Source organism: Scylla paramamosain, chromosome 2, assembly GCF_035594125.1.
Source record: "Scylla paramamosain isolate STU-SP2022 chromosome 2, ASM3559412v1, whole genome shotgun sequence".
NCBI classification, from domain to species: domain Eukaryota; kingdom Metazoa; phylum Arthropoda; class Malacostraca; order Decapoda; family Portunidae; genus Scylla; species Scylla paramamosain.
The window spans coordinates 28,911,817-28,926,816 of NC_087152.1; the positions used below are offsets into that span (position 1 = coordinate 28,911,817).

A 15,000-nucleotide genomic window follows, 5' to 3' on the forward strand; every position below is an offset into this window, starting at 1 on the left:
ATTCTCAATCATTCGTCCCTTTCTTTGGTAAACTCTGGAATTCCCTGCCTGCTTCTGTATTTCCACCTTCCTATGACTTGAATTTCTCCAAGGGGGAGGTTTCAAGACACTTATTCATCAATTTTTGACCACTGCTTTGACCCTTTTTATGGGACTGGCATTTCAGTGGGCATTTTTTTTTATTAGAATTTTGTTGCCAGTGTCCTTCCTACATAAAAAAAAAAAAGAAGGAAAAGTGTAACAGAAACTATAGTATTATCACATCATGTAACTGGGGGAGGTCAGTAGCAGAGGTTGCAGAGGTAGCAGAGAGCAGAGTAGCAGAGAAAGACCAAAGATTTCGAATAGGCCTGGCCCGAGGGTGGCCGTGGCCGAGATGGACGGAATCACGTAAATCAAGTGAAGCTTATAAATTGTTATGTAGTCTTGAAATCAATTATCTCGTGACTAGAAAGCAGAAGGAACAATTATAGGATGGTTTGGTTTATTATTTTGATACATGCACATGTTGTTTATGTTTTGTATTGGATGGGGTTGTGTTGTGTTCTGTGTGTGATTTTCTTACTTAATTTTAATTGTATTAATGTGACGTTGACATTGCAAATATGTGTTTTCTGACAAATTACTGCAGCGCGATTCCAAGTGTGTTTCTTTATTGAGAGATAATTGCGTACATCGCAGTAGCGCAGACATTATGCATGTTTTCCGGTACGAAAAACGAAAAAATTATTGGTATGTATTTTGGGTATGAAGATCAAAGTAATTCTTGAATATTGACTGAAGGCTGTATAGCGGTTGTTATTTTCCTGGCGACGTATCCGATGTTTCATGTAGTAATATTATTCATAAAGTAAATTAAAAAATTTACTTGAGTATTTATATCCAGTAGCTAAAGAAACTGTGCAACACTTGTCACGACAGTGAACCAGCCAGCCAGCCAGCCAGCCAGCGAGAGAGAGAGAGAGAGAGAGAGAGAGAGAGAGAGAGAGAGAGAGAGAGAGAGAGAGAGAGAGAGAGAGAGAGAGAAGGATTTAGAGACGAAAGTAAAACGAGAGCTCACTATTAATTCACCCACCCTGTGAAATCTTTATGGACGGTAGAAAACCCTGAAGTCGACGGCTTTTCAGCAGAAACAGCGGAAGGGAAATGGCTGTGTAGGTTAGGTTATGAAAAGCGATGGTGACTTAGGCTGATGGGAGGAAGGACGGCAGTAACGGAGACTAGCACAAGGTTATCACTGGTTATTCTTACGACCTTTTGTGTGAGTGTACTGTAGATGATAGGTCTGGGGTGTCTCTCTCTGTCTATCTGTGTGTCTGTCTATCTATTTTGCTTGATTGCCACGTGTTGGCCTGATGGCTTCTTGCAGCTTCCTTTATCTTATGTTCGTCTCTCTCTCTCTCTCTCTCTCTCTCTCTCTCTCTCTCTCTCTCTCTCTCTCTCTCTCTCTCTCTCTCTCTCTCTCTCTCTCTGTAGCTTTTGACCTCTTGTGTGGAGAGAGAGAGAGAGAGAGAGAGAGAGAGAGAGAGAGAGAGAGAGAGAGAGAGAGAGAGAGAGAGAGAGAGAGAGAGAGAGAGAGAGAGAGAGAGAGAGAGAGAGAGAGAGAGAGAGAGAGAGAGAGAGAGAGAGAGAGAGAGAGAGAGAGAGAGAGAGAGAGAGAGAGAGAGAGAGAGAGAGAGAGAGAGAGAGAGAGAGAGAATCTAATACTATTTCAAAAGATCATAAATGAGAAATGGAATAGGTGAAAGGAACACATAAGAAATCTAGTAACATTAGTGTTAATACTGATATTGGGGACGACGACAACGATGATGATGATGATGATGATGATGATGATGATGATGATGATGATGATGATGATGATGATGGTGATGACAATGATGATAATGATGACTTTGTTGACCGTAACTTTTATGATATGATGATGATGATAATGAAGATAATGAAACTTCCACACAGTCCTGACTTTTCTCTTTTCCACTGAATTACTTCGTGTTCCATAAGCCTTCCCTCCTCTACCTCCGTACCCTTTGTCAGGATATTAAGACGAAAATAATGTACCAGCAAAATACATGAAAGAGCTTAGCTAATCGTGCTTCATTAAGGGGTTAATTAATAGTGTCTACACTAGAGGAGGAGGAGGAGCACAAAGGGTAAACATCATCAGACCCATTGCCCCTCACAACCCTGTTAGTGATTAACTACATGTATAATTCAAGTTGATGGACGTAGCATATTAATTAAGGAAGAGGAGAAGCAAGAGGATTGAGAAGTGAAAAAGGAAGAGTATGAAGTGAATGAAGTTGAAGCAAAAATAAACAGGAAGCTACGGTTAAGGTAAAGGAGGAAGCAGCAGCACCAGCAGCAGCAGCAGCAGAAGCAGTACAGTAGTAGTAGTAGTAGTAGTAGTAGTAGTAGTAGTAGTAGTAGTAGTAGTAGTAGTAGTAGTAGTAGTAGTAGTAGTAGTAGTAGAAGTGGTGATGGTAGCAATAGTAGCAGCAACATGTTTTGAAAATCTATGTACAAAGGCGGCAACCAGAAGTAAAAACGTTTTGCTGGACAACAGGGAAAAGAATAAAAGAAAAGACTAAATCCGCGTCGAGGGTGGAAAATAAAAGAAACATGAGAGCTTTAGCACGGTGGATATAACTATATTGTGACGACAAAGTGGAGCACGAAAACAAACTCTTGCGGGGCACACGATCCAAGCCTTAATGCTCCCTGCTGGTGAAAGAAACCCGCTCCTCTACCTTGATCTCCGACACGCTCCTCGAGTCGCCTGGATTAATTACTTAGCCGAGCAGTACAGCGGGATACATTTCATTATAATTAAACTCTGAACACCTGAAGGAAGGAAGGAAGCAGCTCCTGTAAGCCTCGCACTCTGAGACGAATGTTTTTTTTGTTTTTTTTTCACCAGTGATTTTACGTTTAGATTTTTTTCTGTGTTCAGTTGACTCCACACACACACACACACACACACACACACACACACACACACACACACACACACACACACACACACACACACACACACACACACACACACACACACACACACACACACACACACACACACACACACACAGCCTCCGTCTCCACTTCTAATGTACCTTAATTTCTCATTTGCTTCCTCCTCCTCCTCTTCCTTCATTCTCCATATTCCATCGCTTTTCATTCCCATATAATTATTTCAGCTAATTCACCTAATTAATATACTCCTAATCTTATCCACAATTTTCGTACCACCTGTTCTTCCTTCATAATTTCGTCATCCTACGTTTCTCTTCACATTTTATTGCGTAGTTTATCAGAATCACTCTTTGTAGGATCCTCAACTCTATTTCTGTTAATTCTACCATTACATTTTGCGATCCTCCTCCACACCAGCCCTCCACTCTCACACTGCTCTCTCTTCCTCCATTCCTCCTGCGACAACACTACTCACCCAAATTCCATCCTGCACCGTTCCTCCTCCTTTTCCTTAACCCCTTCCCAGCAATTCCTCCTTGTAAGCTTGCCTCCTCCTCCTCCGCCTTGGACCCGCGCACCTCAGGGGAACACATGTCACTCCCATTTGACGGTGGTGGCGACAAGGAGCGCCTCTCACTCGGCGGTGTTAACCCACTTAGTGTTCCCCGGCAAGACTCCCTGAGGGGCGGCCGTCACACAGGGACAGGCAGAAGAGCAGGAGCAGGAGGGAGCGACAATGCAGGCAGGAGCAGAGCCTGAAGGAAGGGAAGAGGAAGGAGGGAGATGAGGCAGCAGGCACACCTAAAGCAAAGCACAGACGAGAATTTCCAAGATGAGAGAGAGAGAGAGAGAGAGAGAGAGAGAGAGAGAGAGAGAGAGAGAGAGAGAGAGAGAGAGAGAGAGAGAGAGAGAGAGAGAGAGAGAGGGGAGGGGGGATGGATGAATAGAGGGATAGAGCACGAGGATTAGGAGTTTCAGACAGAGGAGCAGCAGGAGGAGGATGGAAGCTGAAGCAGATCGCAAGTGCAAACAGAGACACACCAAGCCAGCTGAGACAACAACAACACTGCGAACGGACAGTGCATGGCGGGGATGTTAGGAGGATACAAGTCAGGGAGGAGGAGGAGGAGGAGGAGGAGGAGGAGGAGGAGGAGGAGGAAGCAGGGAGACGAGAGCACAGACGCGACTACCAGAGAGAGAGAGAGAGAGAGAGAGAGAGAGAGAGAGAGAGAGAGAGAGAGAGAGAGAGACGCACCAACACTAACAGCAGCAGCACCAGCAGCAGCAGCAGCAGCAGCAGCAGCAGTTACGGGCACTTGTATCAACACGGTCTAGAGTCACGCCGCGCTTGTGTTTAATATCGAGACACAGTATATAGCCCCGAGATGACGGCGACCAACACTAAAACACGCCCGGGGGTCCTCAGGCCAGCGGGCAAATTGGACTCTACGTTACGATCCGCTGTACTGCCGCATATCAGACACAAGCGACGATACCGAGAGAGAGAGAGAGAGAGAGAGAGAGAGAGAGAGAGAGAGAGAGAGAGAGAGAGAGAGAGAGAGAGAGAGAGAGAGTTGAGGCTCCAAGCTATTTCTCTGATGTTTAAGGAGGAAGTACTGACGTACGAACACATCGGGAAGGAGGAGGAGGAGGAGGAGGAGGAGGAGGAGGAGAACGAGGAGCAGGAGGAGGAGGAGGAGGAGGAGGAGGAGGAGGAGGAGGAGGAGGAGGAGGAGGAGGAGGTGGTGGTGATGATAAACTTCAGTTGTAGATAGAGGAGGAAAAGGAGGAAGAGGAAGACGGAGGATGAAGACAAGGAAGAAGAGGAGGAAGAGGAAAACATGGAGGACGGAGACGAGGAGGAGGATGAGGTGGAGGAGGAAAAGGAAGAGGAAGAAGAAGAGGAGGAGGAGGAGGAGGAGGAGGAGAGGATAATATGAATATACGATACGAAAAAATATTTTGTCGATGTTCGAGAGAGAGAGAGAGAGAGAGAGAGAGAGAGAGAGAGAGAGAGAGAGAGAGAGAGAGAGAGAGAGAGAGAGAGAGAGAGAGTAAAGAAAAACCACAACACGCCTCTAAGGGAAAGAAAACGATAAAAAAAAAAAAAAAAAAAAGTAAATCGTAAAGCAAAGGATGCAGGAGGAACGCGAGGCCTCAGAAGAAAACGGGAGGTGGGGCCAAGCTGTACCACTTCCTAAGGCCTCACCTCACCACCCAGGCACCCGGCAAAAAACCTCGCTGGCACACCTACCACCAAATTGAGAGGCGGAGAGACGGGCACACAGTAGAAGGAAGAGGAGCAGGAGGGAGACAAGAAGAGGAGAGCGGGGTCAAATACTTAGGAAGAAAGGAAAAGGGGAGTGGTAAAAGAGAGATAGCAAGAGGAGACGGAATAGGCGACCTGAGGAAAGCTGCAGTGAACGTAAAGGCAGGACAGGTAGATGGGTAGAGGGGGTGGGATGGGGTAGGGGAGGAAGACGACGACGACCAAGACGACGGGAAAGAGAAGGTGCAGTAAGAGGAACGTCGCACACACACACACACACACACACACACACACACACACACACACACACACACACACACACACACAGCCAAATAGACAGATTGACGAAGAAAGACAGACTGACTAAAAAACAGGTTAACATGTACCGACAGAAACAGACATGTAAGAGACAGTGATAGAAAAAAAAATCAATATAAATAAGAAAAAAAAATAAAATAAAAAAGCCAGACAGACAGACAGACAGACCAACATGCGTAAAGATCGCCTGACAGAGAGAGGAGCAAAATCACACACACACACACACACACACACACACACACACACACACACACACACAGAGGGAGGAAACTCTGCTCCCCTGATGCAACTCACGACTGACATCTGATGGCATTAAGAAGCTTATTAAGTTCAGTTGAGAGCTTCCGGCACACGACTTTATCCTACAAACTATTTTCTGGCTTCAGTGTTTTTCTTCCTGCACTCGAGAGTTTGAATGACTACGGACAGAAATAAGAAGCTAATCCTCCTTTCCCTTAGAGCATTTTATGAGTTCTCTTTTCAGTGTGACAAAGGTACAGATAAGTTGTATGTAAGGTCATGTATTACAGCTGTGTGTGTGTTGGCTCTTAGGACACGACAAAAAGGAGTGGGGGAAGAATATTTAATGGACACAGGAGTACGAGTAACAGTGAAGAGAAAACGCGTCTGCCTACTAAAAGGTTATCTGCTTAGAGTCAATTGTTTCGTTTTGCAGACGTGTACTACGAACGTCAAAGAGAAGGAATAAGACACTGGCAGCTTCCCCACAGACTTACCACTGCCAGGTACAAAAATATAAGAACACAACGTCTACTGGCAAGAATATATTATGGAAATTTTCATTGTAGGTAGAGAAGGAAAAGCAACATAAGAGGGAGGATAGCAGGAATGGAGGAGGAGGAGGAGGAGGAGGAGGAGGAGGAGGAGGAGGAGGAGGAGGAGGAAAGAACACAAAGGATGAAAAAAGTAAACAGCAGCAGATCTATTCTTCTTTACGAGACTATTTGTGATTAAGTACACTGTATAAGCTTAAGCGGGAAAGCAACGGCGGTGGAGGCGGCGCGGAGAAGCAAGAAGAGAAGTGCAGGACTTTAAGAAGGTCAAGGAGTTTCAGAAGAAGGAAGAGGGAGGAGGAAGAGGGACGGAAGGACAAGACAAGTGGAGGCGGAGGCGGAGGAGGAGGAGGAGGGAGGACGATACAGGTCATGAAGTCGTGTAATGAAGGAAGTCCAGGGAATATTAAAGCGAGGTGGAGGTTGGGACGAGATTAAAGGAAGAAGAGTAGTGGAGTGGAGGTGCTGGTGTTCGCGGGGCTTCTGGCGGTAGGCGATACGGAGGCACAGTGAGTAAGGGCGGTAGAAGTGATGGGTGTTGAGTCACAGAGGTGGAAAAAGAGTCTGCGGTGCGGTGGTCGGGGAGGAAGCAGGGGGACAAAGGGCCACCGCATTCAGAAACACTTCTGCGCTGCACCACCTCCACGATTCTCAAAAGCCTGTAGATGAAGTGACACGGGTTTTTAATGGTGTGTTTACTGATCTAGTGAGAGATGAAGACGATTTTTACATTATTACCAGGAGAGGCCACCTAATCATCTCTTATGGCCTTGAAAAGCAGTCGTGATGAGAGAGCTAAGCGTTTATAGATACGTGACAAAATAATTGAGGAGCATCGAGGAACATGAGGAGGCATCGGGGAGCACTGGCTGGGGCGGCGCACTCTCAACGTGCCACTGGTATCAACTTGCCCAGCCTTGACCCAGAGTGACGCGTGGAATGTCAACTTGCTGGAAACTTGAGTCTTTCAGCAACACTTAGGAGGAAAGGGCGGTGAGGGGGAGGGAGTGAAGTGGAGGCGGAAGCGGAGGAAGAGGGTTAGAGGAAAAGAGGAAGACTAAGGTTAAGGTTATTCTGTCCTCTCTCTCTCTCTCTCTCTCTCTCTCTCTCTCTCTCTCTCTCTCTCTCTCTCTCTCTCTCTCTCTCTCTCTAACTCCCTCACAACGGCCCTCATTCCCTAAGTTACGTCCGTTGCCATGGCAGTTCAGAGAAGAAGAAGAAGAAGAAGAAGAAGAAGAAGAAGAAGAAGAAGAAGAAGAAGAAGAAGAAGAAGAAGAAGAAGAAGAAGAAGAAGAAGAAGAAGAAGAAGAAGAAGAAGAAGAAGAAGAAGAAGAAGAAGAAGAAGAAGAAGAAGAAGAAGAAGAAGAAGAAGAAGAAGAAGAAGGATTATAAATAATAATAACAATAATAATAATAATAATAATAATAATAATAATAATAATAATGATAATGACTGCGATGGTAGTTCAGAGAAGAACAAAAACAAGAAGAACAAGAAAAACAAGAATAAGAACAATAACAAGAACAAGAGGAAGAGGAAGAACGAGTATAATAATAGTAGTAATTATTATTATTATTATTATTATTATTATTATTATTATTATTATTGTTGTTGTTGTTGTTGTTGTTGTTGTTGTTGTTGTTGTTGTTGTAGTTGTTGTTGTTGTTGTTGTTGTTTTGTTGTTGTTGTTGTAGGAACAGTAATAGCAGTACTAGTAGCAGTAACAGTAACAGAAGTAGTAACAAGAACAAAAATATAAAACGGTAGTAGTTACGTAGTTAGTTATGTAAAACTATACTGAGATGGTGATGAAGATGACGACACTAATGACTTTGCTGGTGGTGACAGTAATGACGACGGTAATGATGAAAGCAAAGAAGGGAATAAAAAACTAAATACCCTCAACATAAAACTTAAAAAAGAAAAGCACGCATTATACCTTGGGGGTTGACGACGACTAATATAACAGAAAAAAGACTGAAGGCAAGAAAGCAAACAAGAAAGAAAAAAGTAACCTAATAACAGTGACTAGTAAGGGGAAAAACAAACGGGCATAAGAGGAAAGCATCTCTGAAGGGGAACGAATTTCATCCTCTCTGAATCCCACCTCCGAGTGATTCCCGGGAGACTGGGCGGCAGAGAGGCGGCTGGGACGTTCTCTGAGACCCGAGAGGTGGTCACGGTAGAGCAGGGAGGAGCGGCAGGGAGATGAGGAAGAGAAGGAGGAGGGAAGTAGATGAAGGAAGGTAAAGAGTTTGGGGAAAATAGGAAAGGAAGAGTAGCGCGGATGAAGGGAAAGAGCCGTAGGGGAAATAGGAACACAGGAAAAGTCAGGGAGAGAAAGAGGGGAAGTTAGGAAGATAGAACGAGAAGGAGGCAAGATGGAAAAGATGAAGGGGAGGAAAGAATAGTGAAAGGATGAGAGGAAGGGATGATGGGAGGGTGGTAGGAGGAGGCACCGTGGAGTATATGTTATGGTGATGGTTGAAGGGACGAGACGAAGGATGATGAAAGGAAGAGGAGGAGAAACAGGAGGAATAGGAAGGGTGGAATACTGTAGGTTAAGAGGAAGAAAGTTGAACTGACGACACGGAAGAAAAATGAAAGAAGAAGAAACGAGGACAACGATGATGAATTGTGCAAGAAATTGTACAAAAAAAAAAAGAGGGGGAAGAAAACTTGGTATAACGAAGGCAAGAATAAAATGAGAAGAGGAGACACGAAAACAAAAAAAGAAGAATCAAAGAACACGGAGTATGAATGGAGGAAAATAAACGTGACACAAGTAGAGAGTTAAATAAAAACAGGAAGCGGAGGAGGAAAAGAATAAATAACAGGAAAGAACGAGAGGAAAATATGAGCAGAGTCGAGAAAGCGAGTGTTACGGGAAGAGAGAGTGAGTTTGGTGGGGAGGAAAATTGGGGAAGTGTCTCATCTGTTTGGGGAGGAGGAGGAGGAGGAGGAGGAGGAGGCTGCAGAAGGGAGAGGAGACGGAGAGGAGACTGTGAGGAGAGTGAGAAGAGAGGGAGCAGGTGGGGGGAGGATAAGGGAAGGGAGAGAGAGATCAGCGTTTGCACAAGACCACTGCGACTCTCTCCCTCCACTCAGCATCAGAGGGAGATGAGAGGCCTCTTATCTACGTAGAGAGAGAGAGAGAGAGAGAGAGAGAGAGAGAGAGAGAGAGAGAGAGAGAGAGAGAGAGAGAGAGAGAGAGAGAGAGAGAGAGAGAGAGAGAGAGAGAGAGAGAGAGAGAGAGAGAGAGAGAGAGGGCGCCTAAAGCATTCTCGCTCCCTCATAACGATCAAGTGGTGCCGGGTGGAGCAGCAGCTAGACTTGTGTTCGAGTTTCACGCCTCGAATATGAATTTTTCACGAGGAATTTTCATCATTAGACACTGGATGAAGGCAGACAGGTCTGCCTCTAAGAGGGAGGACGGAGGGGAAAGAAGGAAGGAGGGTGAGTGATCGAGAAAGGCAGGTGTGAAATGGAAATGAAGAAAGATAAAGGAACGAAAAGTAGAGTGAAGAGAATGAAGGGTGAATGAAGAATGAAGATGGAAATGATGGGTGGAAAGATACTGCGTAAGAGAACAAAAGAAAACATTTATTGAAGAACGAACAGCAACATCCATATTCTACTGTCTTTTTAATGGGGTGGCTGGTTTCATAGGTGTTTTCACTTTTTTTGTTTTTCCTACGCCGCCTCCTTCATGCATAAAAAAAAAAACAAGAAAATAAGGGCCTTTGATAAACTACGCCATCTATTTTGAAGAGACCTAGAATAGTAATGGAAAGAACTTTCAGGGAAAAAAAAATAGTAGTGGAATAAGAGAGGGGAGGCGGAGGAGAGAAGGGAGAACACAACGAATTGGTTAGTAGAGTGAAGGTTACGGGGGTAAAAAATTAATTCGTCCAGCGTATAATTAATGCTTATCCTGAGGCATTAATGTCATCGCTCACATCGACAAGGACCATTAAGGAGAAAAATAGGCATTCATCTCACTCTCTTTACCTTTTTTCCACTGACGCGGCCACAACATCGCCAGCAGCAGCAACAGGAGCGCCACGCACGGCTGCCTCTTGGTGGCTTTTGTTGTTTCCTCCTGGCCACGGTCACTTCCGAGGCTCCTGGCGAAGAAAATGAGAAAATAAGAGTTGGCAGAATTCACTCTGCTAAAGTACATCAACATGAGGCAGGTGTTGGCGCTCATCCACACCTGGTCTTGAAGCTGAAATTGTTGTACCTTCTGGGTAATACAACCTTAAAACTCTACCCAACGGCCTTCCCAGTAAATATACTTAATTTTTAACCTGTCAGTGCACCTTGCCTCCAGCTGTCCTTCTAAACACTTGCAGCTTTCTAACACTTAATCTCTCCACCGCATACTTAACTTTAATATCTACAAGTATATCTCGGTGTCTCTTCAGCACACATGGATCACTTACCTTTCTGAAAATCCCTAAAACCTCGTTAGTACAAACCTTGAATATAACCTCACAGAATGATCTCTCTGTATCATGTAGCACTAACACACATACAAAAAGGAAAGAAAAAATAACTTACCTGTAGGCAACATCTAAGACACTTCACGGAAAAGATACAAGAAAAATACGCAAGATAATATTATGACAAGGTATTCTACCAGAAAAAACATACACTCCAACATACGACTTGTAAAACAGTAGAACACGATACAACACACATCAAAGACACACCGACACAAAGGAATGAAGTCTATTTTGATCTCAGCGAAGGTGGAAGCTACAGAACGGTGTGTGTGTGTGTGTGTGTGTGTGTGTGTGTGTGTGTGTGTGTGTGTGTGTGTGTGTGTGTGTGTGTGTGTGTGTGTGTGTGTGTGTGTGTGTGTGTGTGTGTGTGTGTGGAGAGGTGAATGTTGGCGTGACACAGTCGAGTGGACTGAAGGATGTTGCGGAGATCTGAAGGATGGTTGGTAAAAGTGCAAGACGGTGGTCAGGCAAGAGGTCTTTGTGTGGTTACACGTACAGACAGCGTGTAAGACACCAAAACGCCACTGAGGGCGCAAAGAGTGCCACGCGTAAGATCCTGGAGATGCACAGTGAGTAAACATTGCATTAACTGGAAAATAGGTTGACTGTTTATTACGCACGTGCGGCGCGCGTGTTCGACAAATCCATGCACATGTGTGTGTTCACCAATGTAATACTTGAGATACATGGATTTTTCAATATTTCGATTTCAAGCGCCGCATCACTGGAGTCATATGAAGCCACACGTAAAAAAAAAAAAATGTATTTATTTCAAAGACAGATTGGGGCATGACAGAATGAGAGAAAGACTTCCGCTAGACTCCGTACAACTGTCACGATGTGTCTACCTGCCTATATATTGTGGGTATATTTTTGTTCTTTTAAACATCCGTCCTCCTCGTCCTGCTGCTTTGTATCAAGATATCCTAATAATTTTATCGCATGTCTCTTACTTATTCTCTACATTATTGCTTTTACTTTACCATCCTTATACTTTCTCCTTTTAATTTTTTATTCTTATATTTTTCTACACATCTCATTCAGCGTCAATGCATGATATAGGCAATTCATTCTTGAACTCTCCTAACCTGTACTTTTCATCGTCTCGTCTCTTTTGAGGTCATTTCCATCTTATACGTACTTCCAGTCTTTCCTCTCCTTGTCATCTTTCTGACTTACACACCATATTGTTTCCGTGAATTGAACGTGAATGTAAAAAAACTAGCCTTCCTTTTTAGTCAGAGAAAGTTCTGGGTGAGTGAGTCCTGGCTTCCCGTTTCACTTGCCCTTGTCACGCTGCGAGAAAAGGCCGCAAGTTGTGCTCTAATTAAAAACTCCATAAACTAATTGACAGTGGGTATGAGTTGTGTGTGTGTGTGTGTGTGTGTGTGTGTGTGTGTGTGTGTGTGTGTGTGTGTGTGTGTGTGTGTGTGTGTGTGTGTGTGTGTGTGTTTCCTCTCCCCCGCTACCACGATAAGTTCTACCCCATTGCGTAAAGTACTCATCACCCTTTTAAATTTTATGTACGTATTCCGTCGCTAAATCCAGTCACTGCCTCCCTGTTTAAACCTGCCACGTGTTTATCCGCCTAATTAATCGGATAAACGGAGGTGAGCCGCGTCCATAAACAAAGCGTGGATGTACACAAAACAATCGCTGAATACCCTCCCCCTTTCCCCCACAGGCAGTTCAACTTTTCGATAATAATGGTGGGATTAATTTACACATACTACATAGCTTACATTACGTCTATTACCTAGCTTTGTACATAATTACTAGTACATGATATCCTTTCCTTTCTTTTCATAGCTCTTTCTACACGTAATCCCTCTCACTCCTCTTCATTACTCTCCTTTCTACGTAAATCCTCCATTCCCTTCAATAAATTCTTTCTTTTCTTCCCTTCCCAGAAACTCTCATACTGCCGCACGTCCACCTTTCACAGTCAACATGCTCTCGTCTCTCCATTCACCGTCCTCTACTGGCCAGACTCCCTTTCCTCCTATCTACTCTTTATCCAACAGATCTTCCCCCCCTCTCCATCCATCATTCCTTATCCAGACACCCACCCGTTCATCACGAGCAAATCCAGTCCTTTCCCGCCTCTCTTCTCAATCGCTCACTGGATGAAGACTCCCCTCTCTCAGACTCACAGACTTTCATCTATTTTAAGAGCCAGTGTACGGGGATTTTTACGGCTCCGTACTGTGTCGGGCTAACTGACCAACTATGTAACACCAAGGCTTATGAAAGGGTAAAGTCAATATATATTATCATTGACTGCCATCACTGTACTGTAATTACATATTGGGATTTGCACTTTTCGGGTCATTTTGCAGGTATAGCGTTTCCATGCAGGTGTAATTGTATACATATGAACGAATTTAGTGCTAATGACATATTGATAACAGAGAGTGCATGTGTAATAAGCACCGCCATAAATGGAATTCGCTCTACTCTCTCTCTCTCTCTCTCTCTCTCTCTCTCTCTCTCTCTCTCTCTCTCTCTCTCTCTCTCTCTCTCTCTCTCTCTCTCTCTCTCTCTCTCTCTCTCAAACACACACACAATACATACATAATGCTCCCTAGCCAAATAAAAACAAATGACGTAATCTGCATAATAGTAAATTCTGATGTGAAATTATCAGGTTTGCTGCCGTGTAACAGATAAAATGTGTCGCACTTTTAGTTGCTCGTGTTGAATCAACCACTATTTTTTTTTTCTGTACACAACTAAATGCATGTGCAATAGTGTAATTTACTGAGGCCAATTTAGCATTTTTTTTTGTGTGTGTGTGCGTGTGTGTGTGTGTGTTGTGAACTATTATATATACATTTGAGTGTTTTATGGAATGTTAAGCACAAAATACTTTATCTCCATCGCATTATTTTTTTATCAAGTATTACTTTTATTTATGTTTTCCTTTCGATGTCACACTGTTTTTAATTACCATTATTATCATTATGACATTGTTTGCACTGATATTTTCCTTTCCTGAACGTAACGCTCAATAAATCACATTGTTTAGTTGTTTAGTATAAGCAAATATTGTCAGATACATAATACAATATAAACTCTCGCTGAATGTTATGGTTCAGTGAATACGACTATTGTGTTAAAATAAATATGGGTTACTAAATGCTGTGCTCGCCGATTACCAAATATTGCCTGGGGGATAATAGTGTTATCTAATTGTTTCCTTTTTTTTCTGTGTTCTCAGGTGCGTTCATCGCTTCCTTACGAGAACCTGCATCAGTCTGTCCTCAAAGCTACACGTGTGAGTTGACAGGAATATTCCCTGTTAGTCTTTGAATAATCTTTGTTTTGTCTCTCTGTATGTCTGTTTGTTAGTATGTCTATCTGTTTGTCTGTCTGACCGTTTTTGTCTCTCTGTAGTAGTAGTAGTAGTAGTAGTAGTAGTAGTAGTAGTAGTAGTAGTAGTAGTAGTAGTAGTAGTAGTAGTGACACTAGAGATAAATAAACAATAATTGATAGAGATTTCCATATATTCCCATATATATTTCTCCTCCAGCTTTTACGTCCGTCAGTACATAACCTTCATTTCACCATTTCCTCATTCAACCGCCATAACACAAAACCAAATCCAACAAGAACACATCAGCAAACCATATCCAACTCCCCTGGGCCGCTCCCTCACACCTGCATCATCACCAGCAATTTCTTGGGAGGTGTGACGGACTCCCTCGCGGGGTTCCACCTCCTGCCACTGGGCTCCACAGAGATTTATTTCGCCCAGATTGGATCGAGCCGGATTAGGCTACGACAGGTTAGAGCAGGGGGAGGAGGAGAGGAGGGGGGACGGGAAAGTGGGCTGAGGCAGTGGAGCTTACAGGGAGGTGGGTTTGACAGGGCGAGTCCAGGGCGTGGCGAGGTTCTGCAGGGTGCGTTAGGACGAAATTGAGGAGAAAGGTCGCGGTAGGATATGTGGGGAGACTTGTAGTGTGTGCGCTGGGCGTGGCAATTGTGTGGGGCGTGTCAGCGTGGGTGAAATTGGAATGGGAGTTGAGATGCGACGGAATTGAACTGGGTGAGGCGTGGATCGAGGTGGAATGTGACAGAGAGGGGCTTTGTATGTACGGTTGTGTGGATACGGTGATGTACATTGGTAGACTATGG

At 44.0% G+C, this 15,000-nt stretch overlaps 1 protein-coding gene and 1 long non-coding RNA gene across 4 annotated transcripts in view; one reads left to right on the plus strand and one right to left on the minus strand.

Annotated features, from left to right (window-relative positions):
- Positions 1-15,000, minus strand: part of LOC135112712 (uncharacterized) — a 112,703-nt gene that overhangs the window by 8,120 nt on the left and 89,583 nt on the right. For 2 of the 3 annotated variants that reach the window (XR_010274542.1, XR_010274543.1), the window contains exon 2: positions 10,367-10,482. This is a non-coding gene — a long non-coding RNA (uncharacterized LOC135112712). Of the gene's footprint in view, positions 1-3,448; positions 3,729-10,366; positions 10,483-15,000 lie in introns of all 3 variants that reach the window. The other variant, XR_010274540.1, reaches the window with a different exon arrangement.
- The window catches only part of LOC135112711 (uncharacterized), a 231,195-nt gene continuing 230,277 nt past the window's right edge, over positions 14,083-15,000 (plus strand). The window contains exon 1 of the mRNA XM_064027450.1: positions 14,083-14,140. The gene's annotated coding sequence lies outside the window, so the exon portion shown is untranslated. The remainder of the gene's footprint in view (positions 14,141-15,000) is intronic.